Source organism: Podarcis tiliguerta, assembly GCF_965153285.1.
Source record: "Podarcis tiliguerta genome assembly, chromosome: 3".
In the NCBI taxonomy this organism is placed as follows: Eukaryota; Metazoa; Chordata; class Lepidosauria; order Squamata; family Lacertidae; genus Podarcis; species Podarcis tiliguerta.
The window spans coordinates 15664078-15680557 of NC_139536.1; positions in this window are offsets into that span (position 1 = coordinate 15664078).

The window sequence follows — 16480 nt, forward strand, 5'->3', positions numbered from 1 at the left end:
AAGAGGCTGCAGGCCACCCAGACCCTGCAAGAACCTGCAAGCAGGACCTCACCGCAACGGCACCCTCCTTTCCTGCAGTTTCCAGCAACTGGCATTCAGAAACATACTGCCATGAATTTGTCTAATCCTCTTTTGAAGCCATCCAAGTTGGTGGCCATCACTGCCTCTTGTGGAAGAGAGTTCCATATGCTGCATTAAAAAGTATGTTATCTGTCCAAAATCCTCCACCATTGGGTGCCTACGAATTCCAGTGTTATACAAACTTCTATCCTGTCACCTTACTCTCCTTTTCTCTAAACCTAGAAGTCCCCAAAGCTGCAACCCTTCCTCATAGAAGAGTAGCTCCACCCCCTGGATCATTTTGGTTGCCCTTTTGTGAATTCTCAAGGCATAGCCCATAGGAAGCTATATCAAGTCAGACAGGTGGTCCATTTAGCTCAGTACTGCCTACACTGATTGGCAGCAGCTCTTCTGCATTTCAGATGGGGTTCTCTCCCAACCCCACCTACAGATGCCAGGGATTGGCATGGGACCCTCTACATGCAAAACAGATGTTTTGCCACAGAGCTATGGTCTTCCCCTCAGGACCACTGGATATTGTCACCCCTTAACCACCTCTTCATTCTGTCATAGTGATATGGCGACAGATAGTAATAAAGAATGCTAAAGACAACCACTAGCAAGATAGCAGGGTGTCGGTTCAGAGATACTAATGCAGCATAACTGTAAGTGGGGGTCTAAAGGTAAAGGGACCCCTGACCATTAGGTCGTCACCGACGACTCTGGGGTTGTGGTGCTCATCTCGCTTTATTGGCCGAGGGAGCCGGCGTACAGCTTCCGGGTCATGTGGCCATCATGACTAAGCCGCTTCTGGCGAACCAGAGCAGCGCACGGAAACGCCGTTTACCTTCCCGCCAGAGTGGTACCTATTTATCTACTTGCACTTTGACATGCTTTTGAACTGCTAGGTTGGCAGGAGCAGGGACGAGCAATGGGAGCTCACCCCGTCGTGGGGATTCAAACCGCCGACCTTCTGATCAGCAAACCCAAGGCTCAGTGGTTTAGACCACAGTGCCACCCGTGTCCCATAAGTGGGGGTCTACACTGTAGCATATTTAGCATAACCATTAATTAGACAGTGGAGGCATCCCAATATCATCTGCAGCCTTTCAGACCTGGAAAATCAAGAACCATCAGATTTCTTGGCAATGAACCCTTGGATACCTTTAATTGCCTGTTCTGTCTTAATTCTCCATGTAGTGAGGGAGTGCTGATGGCACAGGAGGAACAGATGATTTATTAAAAACACAGCATGCTTTACAAAACATCCCATTAGAAGTAATATATATTGTAAGCCATGGCAGCCAGACTGTATCTGCAAAGCTGCCTTACAGAAGTTCAAGCCATTTGTTCATCATTCTAGCCCCAAATTCTGTACTCTGGCTGGCAGCAGCTCACAGGCTTTCTCATTACCCACAACTTGAGCCTTTTAGCTGGAAATGCCAGAGATTGAGCCTGAGGCCTTTTGCATGGGAAGCATGTGCTCTGCCACTGAACTATGGCATCTTCCAATAGAGGTACCATTGTCTTCTCCCCCAGACAGGGAAAAACCCTTTTCCAATTAAGGCAAGGATGAGTCCATGGGAGTCTGAAGGAAGAAAGTTAGGCAGGAGTTTATGGTAGACTCACAGAGCAGGGGACTAACAGGCAGGAAAGTTACAACTCTAAGGACTCTTAAGGACGGGGGACAAAATTAGAAAGCACATGCAATCAGAAACAAATCCTTCAGAACCCTGGACAGGTCCCATGAGCAAGGTTATTTGTTGCATGAATGCCAAAATCCATATTAAGACAATACCTTTAATAGGACAACTAAATTATCACAAGGGACGCGGGTGGCGCTGTGGGTTAGACCACAGAGCCTAGGACTTGCCGATCAGAAGGTCGGCGGTTCGAATCCCTGCAACGGGGTGAGCTCCCATTGCTCGGTCCCTGCTCCTGCCAACCTAGCAGTTCAAAAGCATGTCAAAGTGCAAGTAGATAAATAGGTACTGTTCCAGTGGGAAGGTAAATGGCGTTTCTGTGCACTGCTCTGGTTCGCCAGAAGCGGCTTAGTCATGCTGGTCACATGACCCGGAAGCTGTACGCCGGCTCCCTCAGCCAATAAAGTGAGAGGAGCGCTGCAACCCCAGAATCAGCCACGACTGGACCTAATGGTCAGGGGTCCCTTTACCTTTACCTTAAACTATCACAAAGCAATGTGTAAGCTTTTGAGTTCTCCATAGTTCTTCATCAGACAAGATGGTAAACAATGGGATGGGGGCAAACAAAGCAACACAGACGGAGAAAACCAAGGAGTCTGCCTCTCTTCATATCAATCCCCCTGCCCCCCCCCCCAATGCAGCCCTCCAAACCTCTCAGTCTGGGTACTCTCCCTAATGACATTATTTTTCTCCAGGCTGTACCCCTTACTGGCTTGCTTCACACCCTCCATGAGCATGAAATGTGTCCTTGAACTCTAGTTGTGCCTCCTGCTAGCCTAGCTAAAGACTAGAGTCTGTGAGCAACATGTGTAGAAACTAGCCTACTGCACATAGGTAAAATATACATTTGTTGCTCCACCTATTTGTGCCTCTGATCCCCACTCACTATTGGCATATGGTCCCTGGAAGGTTGCCTAGAAGGAAATGTGGCCCTCAACTTTAAAAAAAGCTCTTCACTGGCACATGTGCTCACAGACACATTGTCCTTTTCGCTTAGGATCTTAGACAATATATTGCTGTCTGTTCACTGGCGTTTTGGTGTTCCATTAGTAAGCTGCACAAAAAGAAATGGGAAATGGAATTTTGTTTTTGGGGCAGGAATCAGTGTCAGGTGTACAAATGACTCTCAGCTGCTGCACTCTACAAGCTGCTTTTGCGATTATACCAAAGGGAAGAGGGAGTTGCTTCTCAGTCCATCTACAATTGATCGCATGGGCAGCATTGGGGGCAGGTGGAAGCTGTGGGGTGGTACAGAAGAGGCAAGTGTATTTCTGGGGAGGGGGCAAGGCTTGTCCCACATTTTAGATATCCGAAAGAGAAATAAGGGACCCTACGACATGAATTCTCCCACACCAAATCTCCAGCAAATCCCACTGATCTTTTTAAAGTTAACTTTCAAATAAACATGTCTAAGATTGTAGCCTTATCTTAATTTCCAGTTTATGATTTAAACTTCCCCCAAAACATCCAGCACTTCTTGGGAGCAAGCCTCCCTTTACCCTCCTTTCAATGCTCCCTATTCTGTAAATGATAGTCCTAGGATTGCAGCAATCTATTCTGTAAGAATTAATCTGGAATAATTGCTACCCTTTAGCCCCTCACTCAAAATTATTGATACAGAATAGAAACTTCCACTTCACATGTGAGCAGAAAAGAAGAGATAAACTGACACACACACATACCCCCCCCTCTCTCACACACACACACTTCTCATTTATTGTTTATTTTGGCAATTACTGGGAGGGGAAAGGACACCTGAGAGCAACTTGCTCCAAATCTGTGTTGTATCAGGAGAGATTGTAGGGTATCTCTCAGGAACACACTCCATGTTGAAATTCCACCATAAAACCTACATTGCTTAGCATGTACAATTGGTTTTTAAACTGGCTTTCTCCCCTCCCAGTTTCTATTCTGCATTAGCAGTGATCACAAGAGAAATATATCCTAACTAAAATGCATTCTTAAGGAAAGAAAGAAAAACTGCAAATTCCACACCGTTTCTGGGTGGTTTGTTCTTTGGCTGACCAACAAAGCCAGCTTGCCAGCTCTTCAGTGTGTCTTTTGGACACTGGCATCAGGCTTGGCCAAATTCAAGCTGTGATTCCAGGTCAACTTTATTTTTAGCATCCGTCAAATCCATCAGTAAAGCTAAAATCTGCTAGGTTTCAGGCTCTCTCTTTTAAATTGAGAGAGTTGTTGCGTTTAACCACAAGCCACGTGTCACCAAACAAAAACAGGAAAGCGGGAGAGGGGAGACCGCAGCTATTTGTAACTCTGATTCCATTTCTTGCACCTGGGCTGCATTTCCCCGCTTCATCTGTTTATGCAAACGATTTACAAACAGCTTACATCAAGTGCTCTAAAGCAGATCACTTTTTGATTTGGTCCTTTTCTGCTAAACATGCAGATTAAACAGGGGTCTTCTGATAAAGATAATTACAAGAGGACTGCGTATTAACTTTACATTATTAAAGAAAGACCCAAATCTCCCCTTGCAAGCTGTTCCTGGGATTAGCAAAACAATAACTTTCATTTAGGGTAATTGTGATGTGAATGGCTTGGGTTTTATGGTTTTGCTTTTGACGATTGCTTTTTGATCATTATTATTCTTGGTTTATAAGGAAAAGCTGGAATCTCGTTTTGAATTAGTCAGGTGTGAAGGAAAAGAAAAGAAAAGAAGGAGTTAGTAGTTTCAGACTGACTCATTAATGACAATGCTATTAGGGCTGCTGGTAATTTTGCTAGCAGCTCTGCTTACCCCAAACCAGGAAAGGGGAAATAGCTGTAGATTTTTAAGAAGCAACATTGGCTGCTTTGTATCCACTTATCAAAGAGTAAGCCCATTGAACTTATTGGGGGTTATATATAGGATTGCACTGTTTGGAACATCAAGATATTGATGACTACAGAATATAAACATGATTCATGTCTGAGATTTGTAGCCATGGTCTCAAGACAGGTAACACTGTTAAAAGCACACACACACACAAACTGATGTGTAAAGACATTTTATAACAGCTGTCATCTAACTACAGAATTTTGTTTGCTTCATCTGCCTTTGATTTAAGTTACTGATTATATTTAAATATATCTGCAGATTACCAGCATCTCAATTTTTTTCTATCTTAAATAGATAAATTAAACTATGAAGCTACCTGACCATTTCAAACAATAAATAACTACCCTTATTTGTTCAAAGGAAAGTAAATCTTTATTACCATATTTAACCTTTTCAATCCCTAGTATATTACACACAAATCAAAATCCCTAGTATATTACGCACAAAACAATTACCAAATTTAACCTGTGTGCTGCACAACATGGTTTGTAGATCAAAATTGGTCCCATTGAACCACTGAAATCTTTAGGTGACTGATCTACTAGTTGGAAAGCAGGGAACAAAAATTAAAGTTAAGAATTACATTAAAAGTTGAATGCATTTTGGAACAGTAGTTGTATTCAGAACATCCTAATGAAAATATTAGCATGTTAAAAATTGTTCTTAATTTAAGTAAATAAAGTAGGGGGTTCTCTTTTTTAAAGACGTGGAAGGTTGAAAGGATATGCTTAGGAATTTTAGTTCATATTAACAATACTGAGTTTAGTGTACCTATAAGAGATTAATTTGTGTATTATAATTGATAGTTGAAATCCTATGCACACTGATTTGGGAAAAAGCTTCTTTGGCTACAGCGGGTAACAATGGAGAACCTTGAGACACATAGTGCCTTACTAAATATTAAATATTTTTGGAAACATGAATTCTATTCCTAAGTTATTTAACATTTGGGTGGTGATTCTAGCACCAGAAATGTCTCTGCTTATCACTGTAACATTACCCACCCTTCAAAAAATAAAAGCAGGATATATAGCAATGACTCCTGGCAAACTTGTAAATTGTTCCTCTTGCTGGATTTTTATAAATAAGGCACTCCCTTAACCATTGTGGCAATGGAAACTTGTTTGGGGGATAAACCCCTTCACGGGTTTTTAGGTTGTCAATTAAGAGCATTTCTTCCCTGCCGATCAGTTTAAAAAGATGTCACTAGACAGTTAACCCCAGTCGAGAGAATTATTGTTGACTCTTCAGAGTGTATAAAGGAGCTGGTTTCACTGCGTACAACATTTTGTTGAAGGCCACTTTTAATTTAAACCAGAATCATAGGCCTTGGTGGGGGCATCCTAGAGAACTCTCATTGGAAATAGAACATGGCTGATATTAAAGGTCACAATCTTTCTCTTTTATACACTAGAGCGCCATCCCATTATACTGGAGGGAGTGCCAGAAAAATGAGACTTTTTTTGAAATGTGGTGGAATTGTCCCAAAATTAATAATAATAATAATAATAATAATTTATACCCCACCCATCTGGCTGGGTTTCCCAGGGGTTTTGGGAAAAGGTATCATTGAGAACATAAATGCCCACTCAACTGCTTAGATCTGTGCCACTGTTACAGGTATCACATAACACCCGTTCCATATTTGTAAGAAATTGATCTTATGGTGTGGCAGTACCTACAGTTTGGAACTTCCTACTGGCATCAGGCTGGCACCTTCACTGTATTCTTTTAGGCACCTAAAACAAAACATTTTTTTTATATACAAGCCTATCCAGATATGTAGAAAGTTGATTAGTGTTTTTAGTTTATCACTGCCTTTAATTTTTTATAAAATGTTTTAAATGGCTGTTTTAAACTGTTTTTACCAATAATTTTATTTCACTCCTTTTGTAAACCATATTGAGGGTGTGTGCGTTTTTTCAATCAAGTGGTATATAAATTTTATGAAATAAATAAAATAAATAACTGAGTAAACAGTCCACTCTTCCCCTTATTTGGCACTTTCAAATTGATTTGTGAACACTGATCAGGATTTGAAGAACAGAGAATCTGTTTCACATCTCCTTACAGCAGAACAGGCTACAATTGCAAAGTTTTGGAAGATTTTCAGTCTTGATAATTTGGATTGTTGGTATACCAAGACTTGGCAATTTGCCTTCCTTGAAATTATTTTGCGTAAGTTAAAAGTATCCAGAGGCCAAAGTGCCCAATATTGCTTTATTGTCATTAGGTTTGATTTTATTTTCTGTGTGAATCAGGGCCGGCCCACACATGGGACAAGGTGAGGTGAATGCCTCTGGTGGCAGGATTCACTGGGGCAGCAGATCCCAATGTCAACCTTCCGTCCCCCAATTTGTCCCTGATGTAGATCTTCCTTCAATTCTACTTCCCCAGTGGGGAGGACTAACCCCCCCCCCCCAATTTTGGGGTCCACCTCAGGTGCCAAAATGTATTGGGCTGGCCCTGATGTGAATGTAGCAGCTGAAGGACACCAAGTCCCACTGGTTTAGGCAAATGTCTGGATTTAGTAAAATTCTAGCTTGTCATCTGTACTTTATTTTTGGAATTACTGTCTGTTACTATGTAGTCACAAGCTGCAAAATCTTTTACTGATGGCATGTCTTGGTACTGACTTTGCGAGTTTTACATTTCTTTTATTTATGATCTCCAAGTAACGACAATTGCATTATTTATTTGTGCTCTTTTTTTTCTTTGTTATTATTAAAACCTGCTTAAAACTGTAAACACAGGAAAAATACTGAGGTGGGGTGGGGAGGAAGACTTTCACTGGTAGTGCGAGGGAGCAAATCTGATGTAGTAATTAGAGAAGCAGTAATCCGACCACCACCCACAACAAATTTCCTGTCCGACTAGATATTAATGGATAAACCCCTAATTTCCCCCTCCCCTCCCCCCACCCTTTTTTTTTGACGTGGCACCAGAATCAGCTTAATTTCAGCAGTTTTACGTTAAAGGCTGAGCTCCTGGCGGGGATGAGGAAGCCTTAAATATGCATATGGCCAAGTCATTTGGAAAGTTTAGGGATAAAGCATATATAATTGCTCCTAATCAGTTTATGAAACATAAAAGCTCAAAAGCGAGAGAAAGCCGATAGACAGAGGAGAGGAAATAAGAGTTTTAAATCTCCTGCACTTTAGAGAGAGAGATGTGATTACTTACACAGAAGCAGACAAAAACTACCAGCTAGACATAAAGACGGGCTTTCTGCAGTGTACTTGGGGATTTTGCAGGAATATGTGCCTGTTGCGTGCTCCAGCTTGCGTACTTTCTACGCATCTTCTACTCTGAACCCTTTGTCAGTGTACTTTTTTGCTCCTGGGCTTCGCTTTGCACGGACATGGCTTTTGCACTTCCGCACTGCGTTCTCCCATGATTTGCACACTTTCTTTCTTGCAAGAGGGAGGAGGTGGGGGCAAAGAAGAACACAAGTAGAGCATGCTCTGGACTGAGCCTTTTGACAGTAAATCAGTTAAAGGATCTCTTGATATATGCTCATCAGATAGGATTATCTGGAATTAAACTAATCAGTAAATGTTTCTCTGCTCATTATTTTGCAAGGGAAGATTTTTGGCCTATTCCCCGACGCCAAAAGATTATTAATCCCTTAAAGAGCAGGACATCAAACATCGCTCCTCGCTCTAATTTTCTAGCATCCCCTCCCTCCAGGGCACATGGAGACTCTACAGTCACGTGTAAGGCAATCCTGGGGATTGCGTTTGCGTTGGGAGCGCAGAAAGTAGATCGAGATGTACTGATAGATCTCTGGGTGACTTGCAGAAGATCAGCGAGGATTTCTGACTCCCAACTGTTTAACCATAGCAGCAACAAAATGTAAGACTCGTCAAAACATTGCCAGAGGGCATTCCAAAAAGAGCAATATCACCTTTCTAGTGTGTCCTCAGCAATTAGGAAGTGAATGATTATGGATTTGCTCATCTCCATGCAGGTCTCCCCTTCTGGGTCAAGTGTCATGCACCAAAGCTAGACATACCTGTTGATCAGACACAAGGTAATGGTTGCTTTCATTGGAGTCTGCTGCCTGAAGCAGCTGCATCATAAAGCTCTATGGGAAAGCATGTCATTTTAACTCAAACCTACCTTATAGTGCTGCTGTAATACTCCAGACCAATTTAGCATCTACAAACACATAAGACAGAAAGATGAATCAGTGCATTGGCCCCATTGGTTGGACTACAAGAAGAACAAACTCCTTAACATTCCTCCAGTCTCTGCCTAGTTGTCTGGCACAGGTTTATGTCCCTATGGACTGCAAGAAGATCAAACCTATTCATTCTGAAGGAAATCAGCCCTGAGTGCTCCCTGGAAGGACAGATCCTGAAGCTGAGGCTCCAATACTTTGGCCACCTCGTGAGAAGAGAAGACTCCCTGGAAAAGAACCTGATGCTGGGAAAGATTGAGGGCACAAGGAGAAGGGGACGACAGAGGACGAGATGGCTGAACAGTGTTCTTGAAGCTACCAGCATGAGTTTGACCAAGCTGTGGGAGGCAGTGGAAGACAGGAGTGCCTGGCATGCTCTGGTCCATGGGGTCATGAAGAGTTGGACATGACTAAACGACTAAACAACAACAATAGTTGCACCTGATATCTCCTTAGTCCTCTGAAGTGACCGATCAAATTAATGCCTGCCTCTAGCTTTTAATTGATAGGATCCTAATTTCTGCATGTTTATCAAGAAACCACACTCACCTTTGTGGACAGCAGAATCTAGGCAACACTCCCAATTCTCAGACCGGGGAACCATTCACCTACAGTACCTTTGTCTTAGCAGGATTCAGCTTCTGTCTACTGATCCACACCTAGCCTACCTTCAGCTTCAGCTTCCGCACAGCCTCTTCCTGTGTTTGCAGGGCAGCGGCTGAAGAAGGAGCCAAAAGGGGTTTCTTGTGTGTGTGATTCTTGTGGCTGATTAGCTGATTTCCCTGGTCAAAGGTCAGGGATCTATCGGCGCGCGCAGTTTGAACCATCTTTTAGATTTAGGGGAGCTAGTCTCAAGCCCAAAGACACATTCTCAAGATGGAGGGGGAGGGAACAGCTGCAGTCGCCTGCGGTTCCTGCGCAATGTTTGCCATCCTGCCAAAGGTTGCAGGCAGCTTTACGTGCAGCAATTGCATGTTGATTGCCCTCCTAAAAGACAAAGTCCAGCAACTGGAGGAACGTGTAGCTACGCTCCAAAGAATTAGAGAGCTGGAGCTCTTCTTGGAAGCAACAGAGCACACCGTCTCCACCAAGGAGGAGACAGGGGACTCCCCTGAGAAGGAGGCTAGTTCACCAACACAGGAGCCCGATATGTGGAGAAACGTGACTCAAAGAAGTAGGAGGCCCAGGGTTCGCTCTGATTGTCTAGAAATACACAATCGCTTTGAGGTCCTCTCCCCTAGCATGGAAGACGAAGAGCAGACTCCATTTGAGGATCTCTCCCTCATTACAGTCGATCACGTATATGAAGATGAGCAGCAAAGTCAGTCCTCAGGGAATGTGCAGGCGACCTTGGAACGGACCGCTCACGGAAGAACCCTGACCAAACCTAAGAGGAGGCGTGTAGTGGTGATAGGGGATTCCCTACTGAGGGGAACAGAAGCAGTGATCTGTGGGCCTGACAAGATGTCTCGGGAAGTGTGCTGTCTCCCCGGGGCTAAGATCCAAGATGTAACTGAACGACTGCAAGGAATCATAAAACCCACTGACAAATACCCCTTCCTCTTGGTTCATGTGGGAACCAATGACACTGCAAGCAATAGCCTCCAGAAGATCAAAAAAGACTACGAGGCTCTGGGCAGGAAATTGAAGCAATTAAATGCACAAATCGTCATCTCATCTGTCCTCCCAGTTGAACGACGTGGCCCAGGGAGAGAGAGGAAAATAGTGGAAGTAAACAGCTGGCTTCGCAAATGGTGTAAACAGGAACGGTTTGGATTCTTAGATCACGGACTGCAGTTTCTTGAGGATGGACTTCTGGCAAGCGATGGGCTGCACCTCACAACGGTTGGGAGGAATGTTTTTGCCAAAAAACTAAGAAACCTCATCAGGAGGGCTTTAAACTGACTAATGTGGGGGAGGGAGACAGTGCTCCTGAAGGTAGGAGTCTATTAATTGATGAAGATGATCATCCAAATGTCATAGACCAAATGGAGCAAACAGCAAGCAGACCTAGTGGTGGGAGGAAAAAATCCTTAAATAAGAGACACGGGGGAATGACTAATGGACTTCAATGTCTGTACACTAATGCACAAAGCATGGGAAATAAACAAGATGAGCTTGAGCTCTTGGTACAGCAAACTAAATATGACATAATAGGCATCACTGAAACCTGGTGGGATAAGTCCCACGATTGGAATGTAAAAATGGAGGGATACAATCTATTTCAGAGAAACAGACCAGACAAGAAAGGAGGAGGAGTGGCGTTATATGTCAGGGATGTGTATACCTGTGAAGAGATCCAAGATCTAGAACCTCAAAGCCAAAGTGAGAGCATTTGGGTCAAAATTAAGGGAGAGAAGAATAATAGTGACCTCATTGTGGGAGTTTACTATAGATCCCCAAGCCAAACGGAGGACATAGATGATGCCTTCCTGGAACAGATGGCCAAGCATGCAAAAGGAAGGGAGATAGTAGTAATGGGGGACTTCAATTACCCAGATATTTGTTGGAGGTCAAACTCAGCCAAGAGCATAAGGTCAAACAGATTCCTCACTGGCCTTGCAGACAACTTCATTGTCCAGAAAGTGGAAGAAGCAACAAGAGGAACAGCCATTTTAGATCTGGTCCTAACCAATGTCGATGACCTGGTTAATGGGGTAGAAGTGGAAGGATCATTAGGCGCAAGTGATCATGCTCTTCTGAAGTTTACTATACAACGGAAAGGAGCAGCCAAGCATACTAGGACTCAATTTCTTGACTTTAAGAAAGCCGACTTCATAAAACTTAGGGAAGTGCTAGGTGAGATCCCATGGACAGTAATACTAAAAGGAAAGGGAGTTCATGATGGCTGGGAGTTTGTTAAGAGGGAGATAGTAAAAGCACAACTTCAGGCAATACCAATGAGACGGAAACATGGAAGGTGCCTAAAGAAGCCAGGGTGGCTATCTAAAGAACTTTTAACTGAGTTAAGATTAAAAAAGGATGTGTACAAAAAATGGAAAAGGGGGGAAACCACCAAAGAGGAATTCAAACAAATAGCCAGCACGTGTAGACACAAAGTCAGAAAAGCTAAAGCACAGAATGAACTCAGGCTTGCTAGAGAGGTTAAAAGCAACAAAAAAGGCTTCTATGGGTATGTTCGTAGCAAAAGGAAGAACAAAGAAACAGTGGGGTCACTCAGAGGAGAAGATGGTGAAATGCAAACAGGGGACACAGAAAGGGCTGAACTCCTCAATGCCTTCTTTGCCTCAGTCTTCTCCGATAAAGAAAACAATGCCCGACCTGAAGAATTTGGAGGAAATGATTCAGCAGAGGAAACACAGCCCAGAATAACTAAGGAGATAGTACAAGAATACTTGGCTAGTTTAGATGTATTCAAGTCTCCAGGGCCAGATGAACTGCATCCAAGAGTATTAAAAGAACTGGCAGATGTGATCTCAGAACCACTGGCAGTCATCTTTGAGAATTCCTGGAGAACAGGCAAAGTCCCGGCAGACTGGAGGAGGGCAAATGTTGTCCCTATTTTCAAAAAGGGGAAAAGAGAGGACCCAAATAATTACCGCCCAGTCAGTCTAACATCAATACCAGGGAAGATTCTGGAGCAGATCATTAAGCAAACAATCTGTGAGCACCTAGAAAGGAATGCTGTGATCACCAATAGTCAGCATGGATTTCTGAAAAATAAGTCATGTCAGACTAACCTGATCTCATTTTTTGACAGAATTACAAGCCTGGTAGATGAAGGGAACGCAGTGGATGTAGTCTACCTTGATTTCAGCAAGGCATTTGACAAGGTGCCCCATGATATTCTTGTAAAGAAGCTGGTAAAATGCGGTCTTGACTATGCTACCACTCAGTGGATTTGTAACTGGCTGACTGACCGGACCCAAAGGGTGCTCATCAATGGTTCCTCTTCATCCTGGAGAAGAGTGACTAGTGGGGTGCCACAGGGTTCTGTCTTGGGCCCGGTCTTATTCAACATCTTTATCAACGACTTGGATGATGGACTCAAGGGCATCCTGATCAAATTTGCAGATGACACCAAACTGGGAGGGGTGGCTAACACCCCAGAAGACAGGATCACACTTCAAAACGACCTTGACAGATTAGAGAACTGGGCCAAAACAAACAAGATGAATTTTAACAGGGAGAAATGTAAAGTATTGCACTTGGGCAAAAAAAATGAGAGGCACAAATACAAGATGGGTGACACCTGGCTTGAGAGCAGTACATGTGAAAAGGATCTAGGAGTCTTGGTTGACCACAAACTTAACATGAGCCAACAGTGTGACGCGGCAGCTAAAAAAGCCAATGCAATTCTGGGCTGCATCAATAGGAGTATAGCATCTAGATCAAGGGAAGTTATAGTGCCACTGTATTCTGCTCTGGTCAGACCTCACCTGGAGTACTGTGTCCAGTTCTGGGCACCACAGTTCAAGAAGGACACTGACAAACTAGAACGTGTACAGAGGAGGGCAACCAAAATGGTCAAAGGCCTGGAAACAATGCCTTATGAGGATCGGCTAAGGGAGCTGGGCATGTTTAGCCTGGAGAAGAGGAGGTTAAGGGGTGATATGATAGCCATGTTCAAATATATAAAAGGATGTCACATAGAGGAGGGAGAAAGGTTGTTTTCTGCTGCTCCAGAGAAGCGGACAAGGAGCAATGGATACAAACTACAAGAAAGAAGATTCCACCTAAACATTAGGAAGAACTTCCTGACAGTAAGAGCTGTTCGACAGTGGAATTTGCTGCCAAGGAGTGTGGTGGAGTCTCCTTCTTTGGAGGTCTTTAAGCAGAGGCTTGACAACCATATGTCAGGAGTGCTCTGATGGTGTTTCCTGCTTGGCAGGGGGTTGGACTCGATGACCCTTGTGGTCTCTTCCAACTCTATGATTCTATGATTCTATGATTCTTCTGTCTCAGATTTAATGGAGAAATAGAACCGGGTGTTAGTATACCGAAGACACCGAAGACTTCCTGATGACTGTTCTCAATGGCTTCAAATAGATGTTTAATAAGAATGGGAACGAAACAATGCCTTGTGGTAACCCACAACTGAGTTGCCAGGGTGTAGACACCCCAGTTCTGTTCTCTAAGATCATCTATGCCAGTAGGAGTGAAACCATTGTAAAAACTGCCTTCGGCTCCCAGCCCACAAAAATAGTCCAGCAGTACACCAGAGTCAATGATGTCAAAATCCACTGACAGCTCCAATGGGAGCAGGGGGTCACGCTCCCCATTTCTATCCCTCAAGGAGCATGACAAAAGCTGATTCTGTACCAAAGCCAGACCTGAACCCAGACTGGAATGGGTCCAGATTATTGGTTTCCTCCAAAAGTACCTGAGCTGAACTGCAACCACCCTCTCAAGCACCTTGCCTCAAAAGGGGTTATTGTGTAGGTGTCACATATGAATTTCAGATACAGGAATGATGTATTAGTATCATCTGGAGGAAAAGGAGAGGCTAAAAGTGCACCCTCACATCTTTCCTTTATAATTAATATATATCTGAAGTCACACCCATTCAATTGGTTGCATGCTCCAATTCTGGTTCTACAATATATTCCTGTTAGCCTCGTCTGCAGGGTGCCCAGTCAACATCCTTGCTAATTCCTGGTAATAGATTTCTTTCTTAAGGCGTTTCTCTTTGATTAAAAACAGAAGAGCAGTCATGATTTAAATGGACTTTAAGATAAGAGCAAAGCGTGTGTTGACACACTCGACTTTTGCATCTGGAGTGTCACAGATTAATCAAACTGCTGGAAAGTGGAAGAGCAAGACAGCTGTCAGAGCAGTCCTGGCTAGATCTTTTAATTAATTCGTGGAGAAATACACAGTGGGTGCGGGGAGAGAAGTAAATGAACATCCAGTTCCTAACGTGGCAAGATACAAAATATATCCATTAAAAAAACACAGTTATTTCGGTAACTTGAAATGGCACCTGCCTCATACACTTACAGTTGCAATCCTATACATGTCTACACAGAAATAAGCCCACTGAGTTCATTGAGACTTAGGTAAAGGGTAAAGGGGCCCCTGACCATTAGGTCCAGTCGTGACCGACTCTGGGGTTGCGGCTCTCATCTCGCTTTATTGGCCGAGGGAGCCGGCGTACAGCTTCCGGCTCATGTGGCCAGCATGACTAAGCCGCTTCTGGCAAACCAGAGCAGCGCACGGAAATGCTGTTTACCTTCCCGCTGGAGCGGTACCTATTTATCTACTTGCACTGGTGTGCTTTTGAACTGCTAGGTGGGCAGGAGCAGGGACCGAGCAATGGGAGCTCACTCCATCGCGGGGATTCGAACTGCCGACCTTCTGATAGGCAAGTCATTGAGACTTATTCCCAGACAATACTGGATTGCAGTCTAATACACACTTACCTAGGAGCATGGTCTATTAGACAGCAGGACTTACCTCTGAGCTGACATATATAGGATTGCACCCCATGTGCCTCAATTCACGGCAACAACAAATTCATTTTAAGAGCATTTCTCCCACCCAATGCTGTGCAAAGTTTACATTAGTTAAAGATGCATAATATGCCCTTTTGTGTCCAGATTCCTCACTGGCCTTCTAGAATCATGGACAGAATTGCATTTTCTGCTCCATTAAGTCCATAGGCTCCAACTCTCCCTACTTACCAAGGAAGGTCCCTATTTTCTGCACCCAATAGATTACTTTCTGTGTTTTGTTTTGCTCCTATTTTGTCCTTTGGATGTTAACAATTCAGAAGGCTTCAACCCCAAACTGCCTACAAGTATTTAGAGCAGGAGTGAAGAACATTATGTGTGTGACAAAAAGAATGTTTAGTTTGCAATGGTAACAGACTAAACCAATAAAATTAAAATTAAAGATAAGTGAATGTGCCTAGTTTCCATGTCCACCGGACATGGGTGGTGCTGTGGTTTAAACCACTGAGCCTCTTGAGCTTGCCAATCAGAAGGTCAGCAGTTCGAATCCGGGTGACAGGGTGAGCTCCTGTTGCTCTGCCCCAGCTCCTTCCAACCTAGAAGTTTGAAAGCACACCAGTGCAAGTAGATAAATAGGTACTGCTGTGGCGGGAAGGTAATTGGCATATCCATGTGCCCTGGCTTCCATCACAATGTCCCATTGCGCCCGAAGCAGTTTAGTCATGCTGGCCACATGACCTGGAAATCTGTCTGTGGACAAACACCGGCTCCCTCAACCTGAAGTGAGATGAGTGCCACACCCCATAGTCACCTTTGACTGGATTTAACAGACCAGGGGTCCTTTACCTTTTACCTTACCATGTAGCACCCTTTTCAGCTACTTCACAGAACACAGGCCCAGTGGGGTATTTAGGTAGCTTTGGAAACAATTGGGTGGTGAAGCTATTATTTGAAATAATAATATGCCTCAGGTTTAGAGGTTTCTGTATATTTATAGGTTTTTTTTTGTTTTTATAAGGGCCTGTAATTATTTTTCTGGCACTTATTTGAAGATTACATTGGAGGCTGAGGTGGAGAAGGCACAGCTAAATCCAACAGGACCAAATTTAAGAGTCAGATTGTTTCGCTACAGCTGAGAATTTGGTGGTGCTCCTATGTTACTACAGTGGTACCTCGGGTTAAGAACTTAATTCGTTCTGGAGGTCCGTTCTTAACCTGAAAATGTTCTTAACCTGAAGCACCACTTTAGCTAATGGGGCTTCCTGCTGCCGCCGCTGCGCAA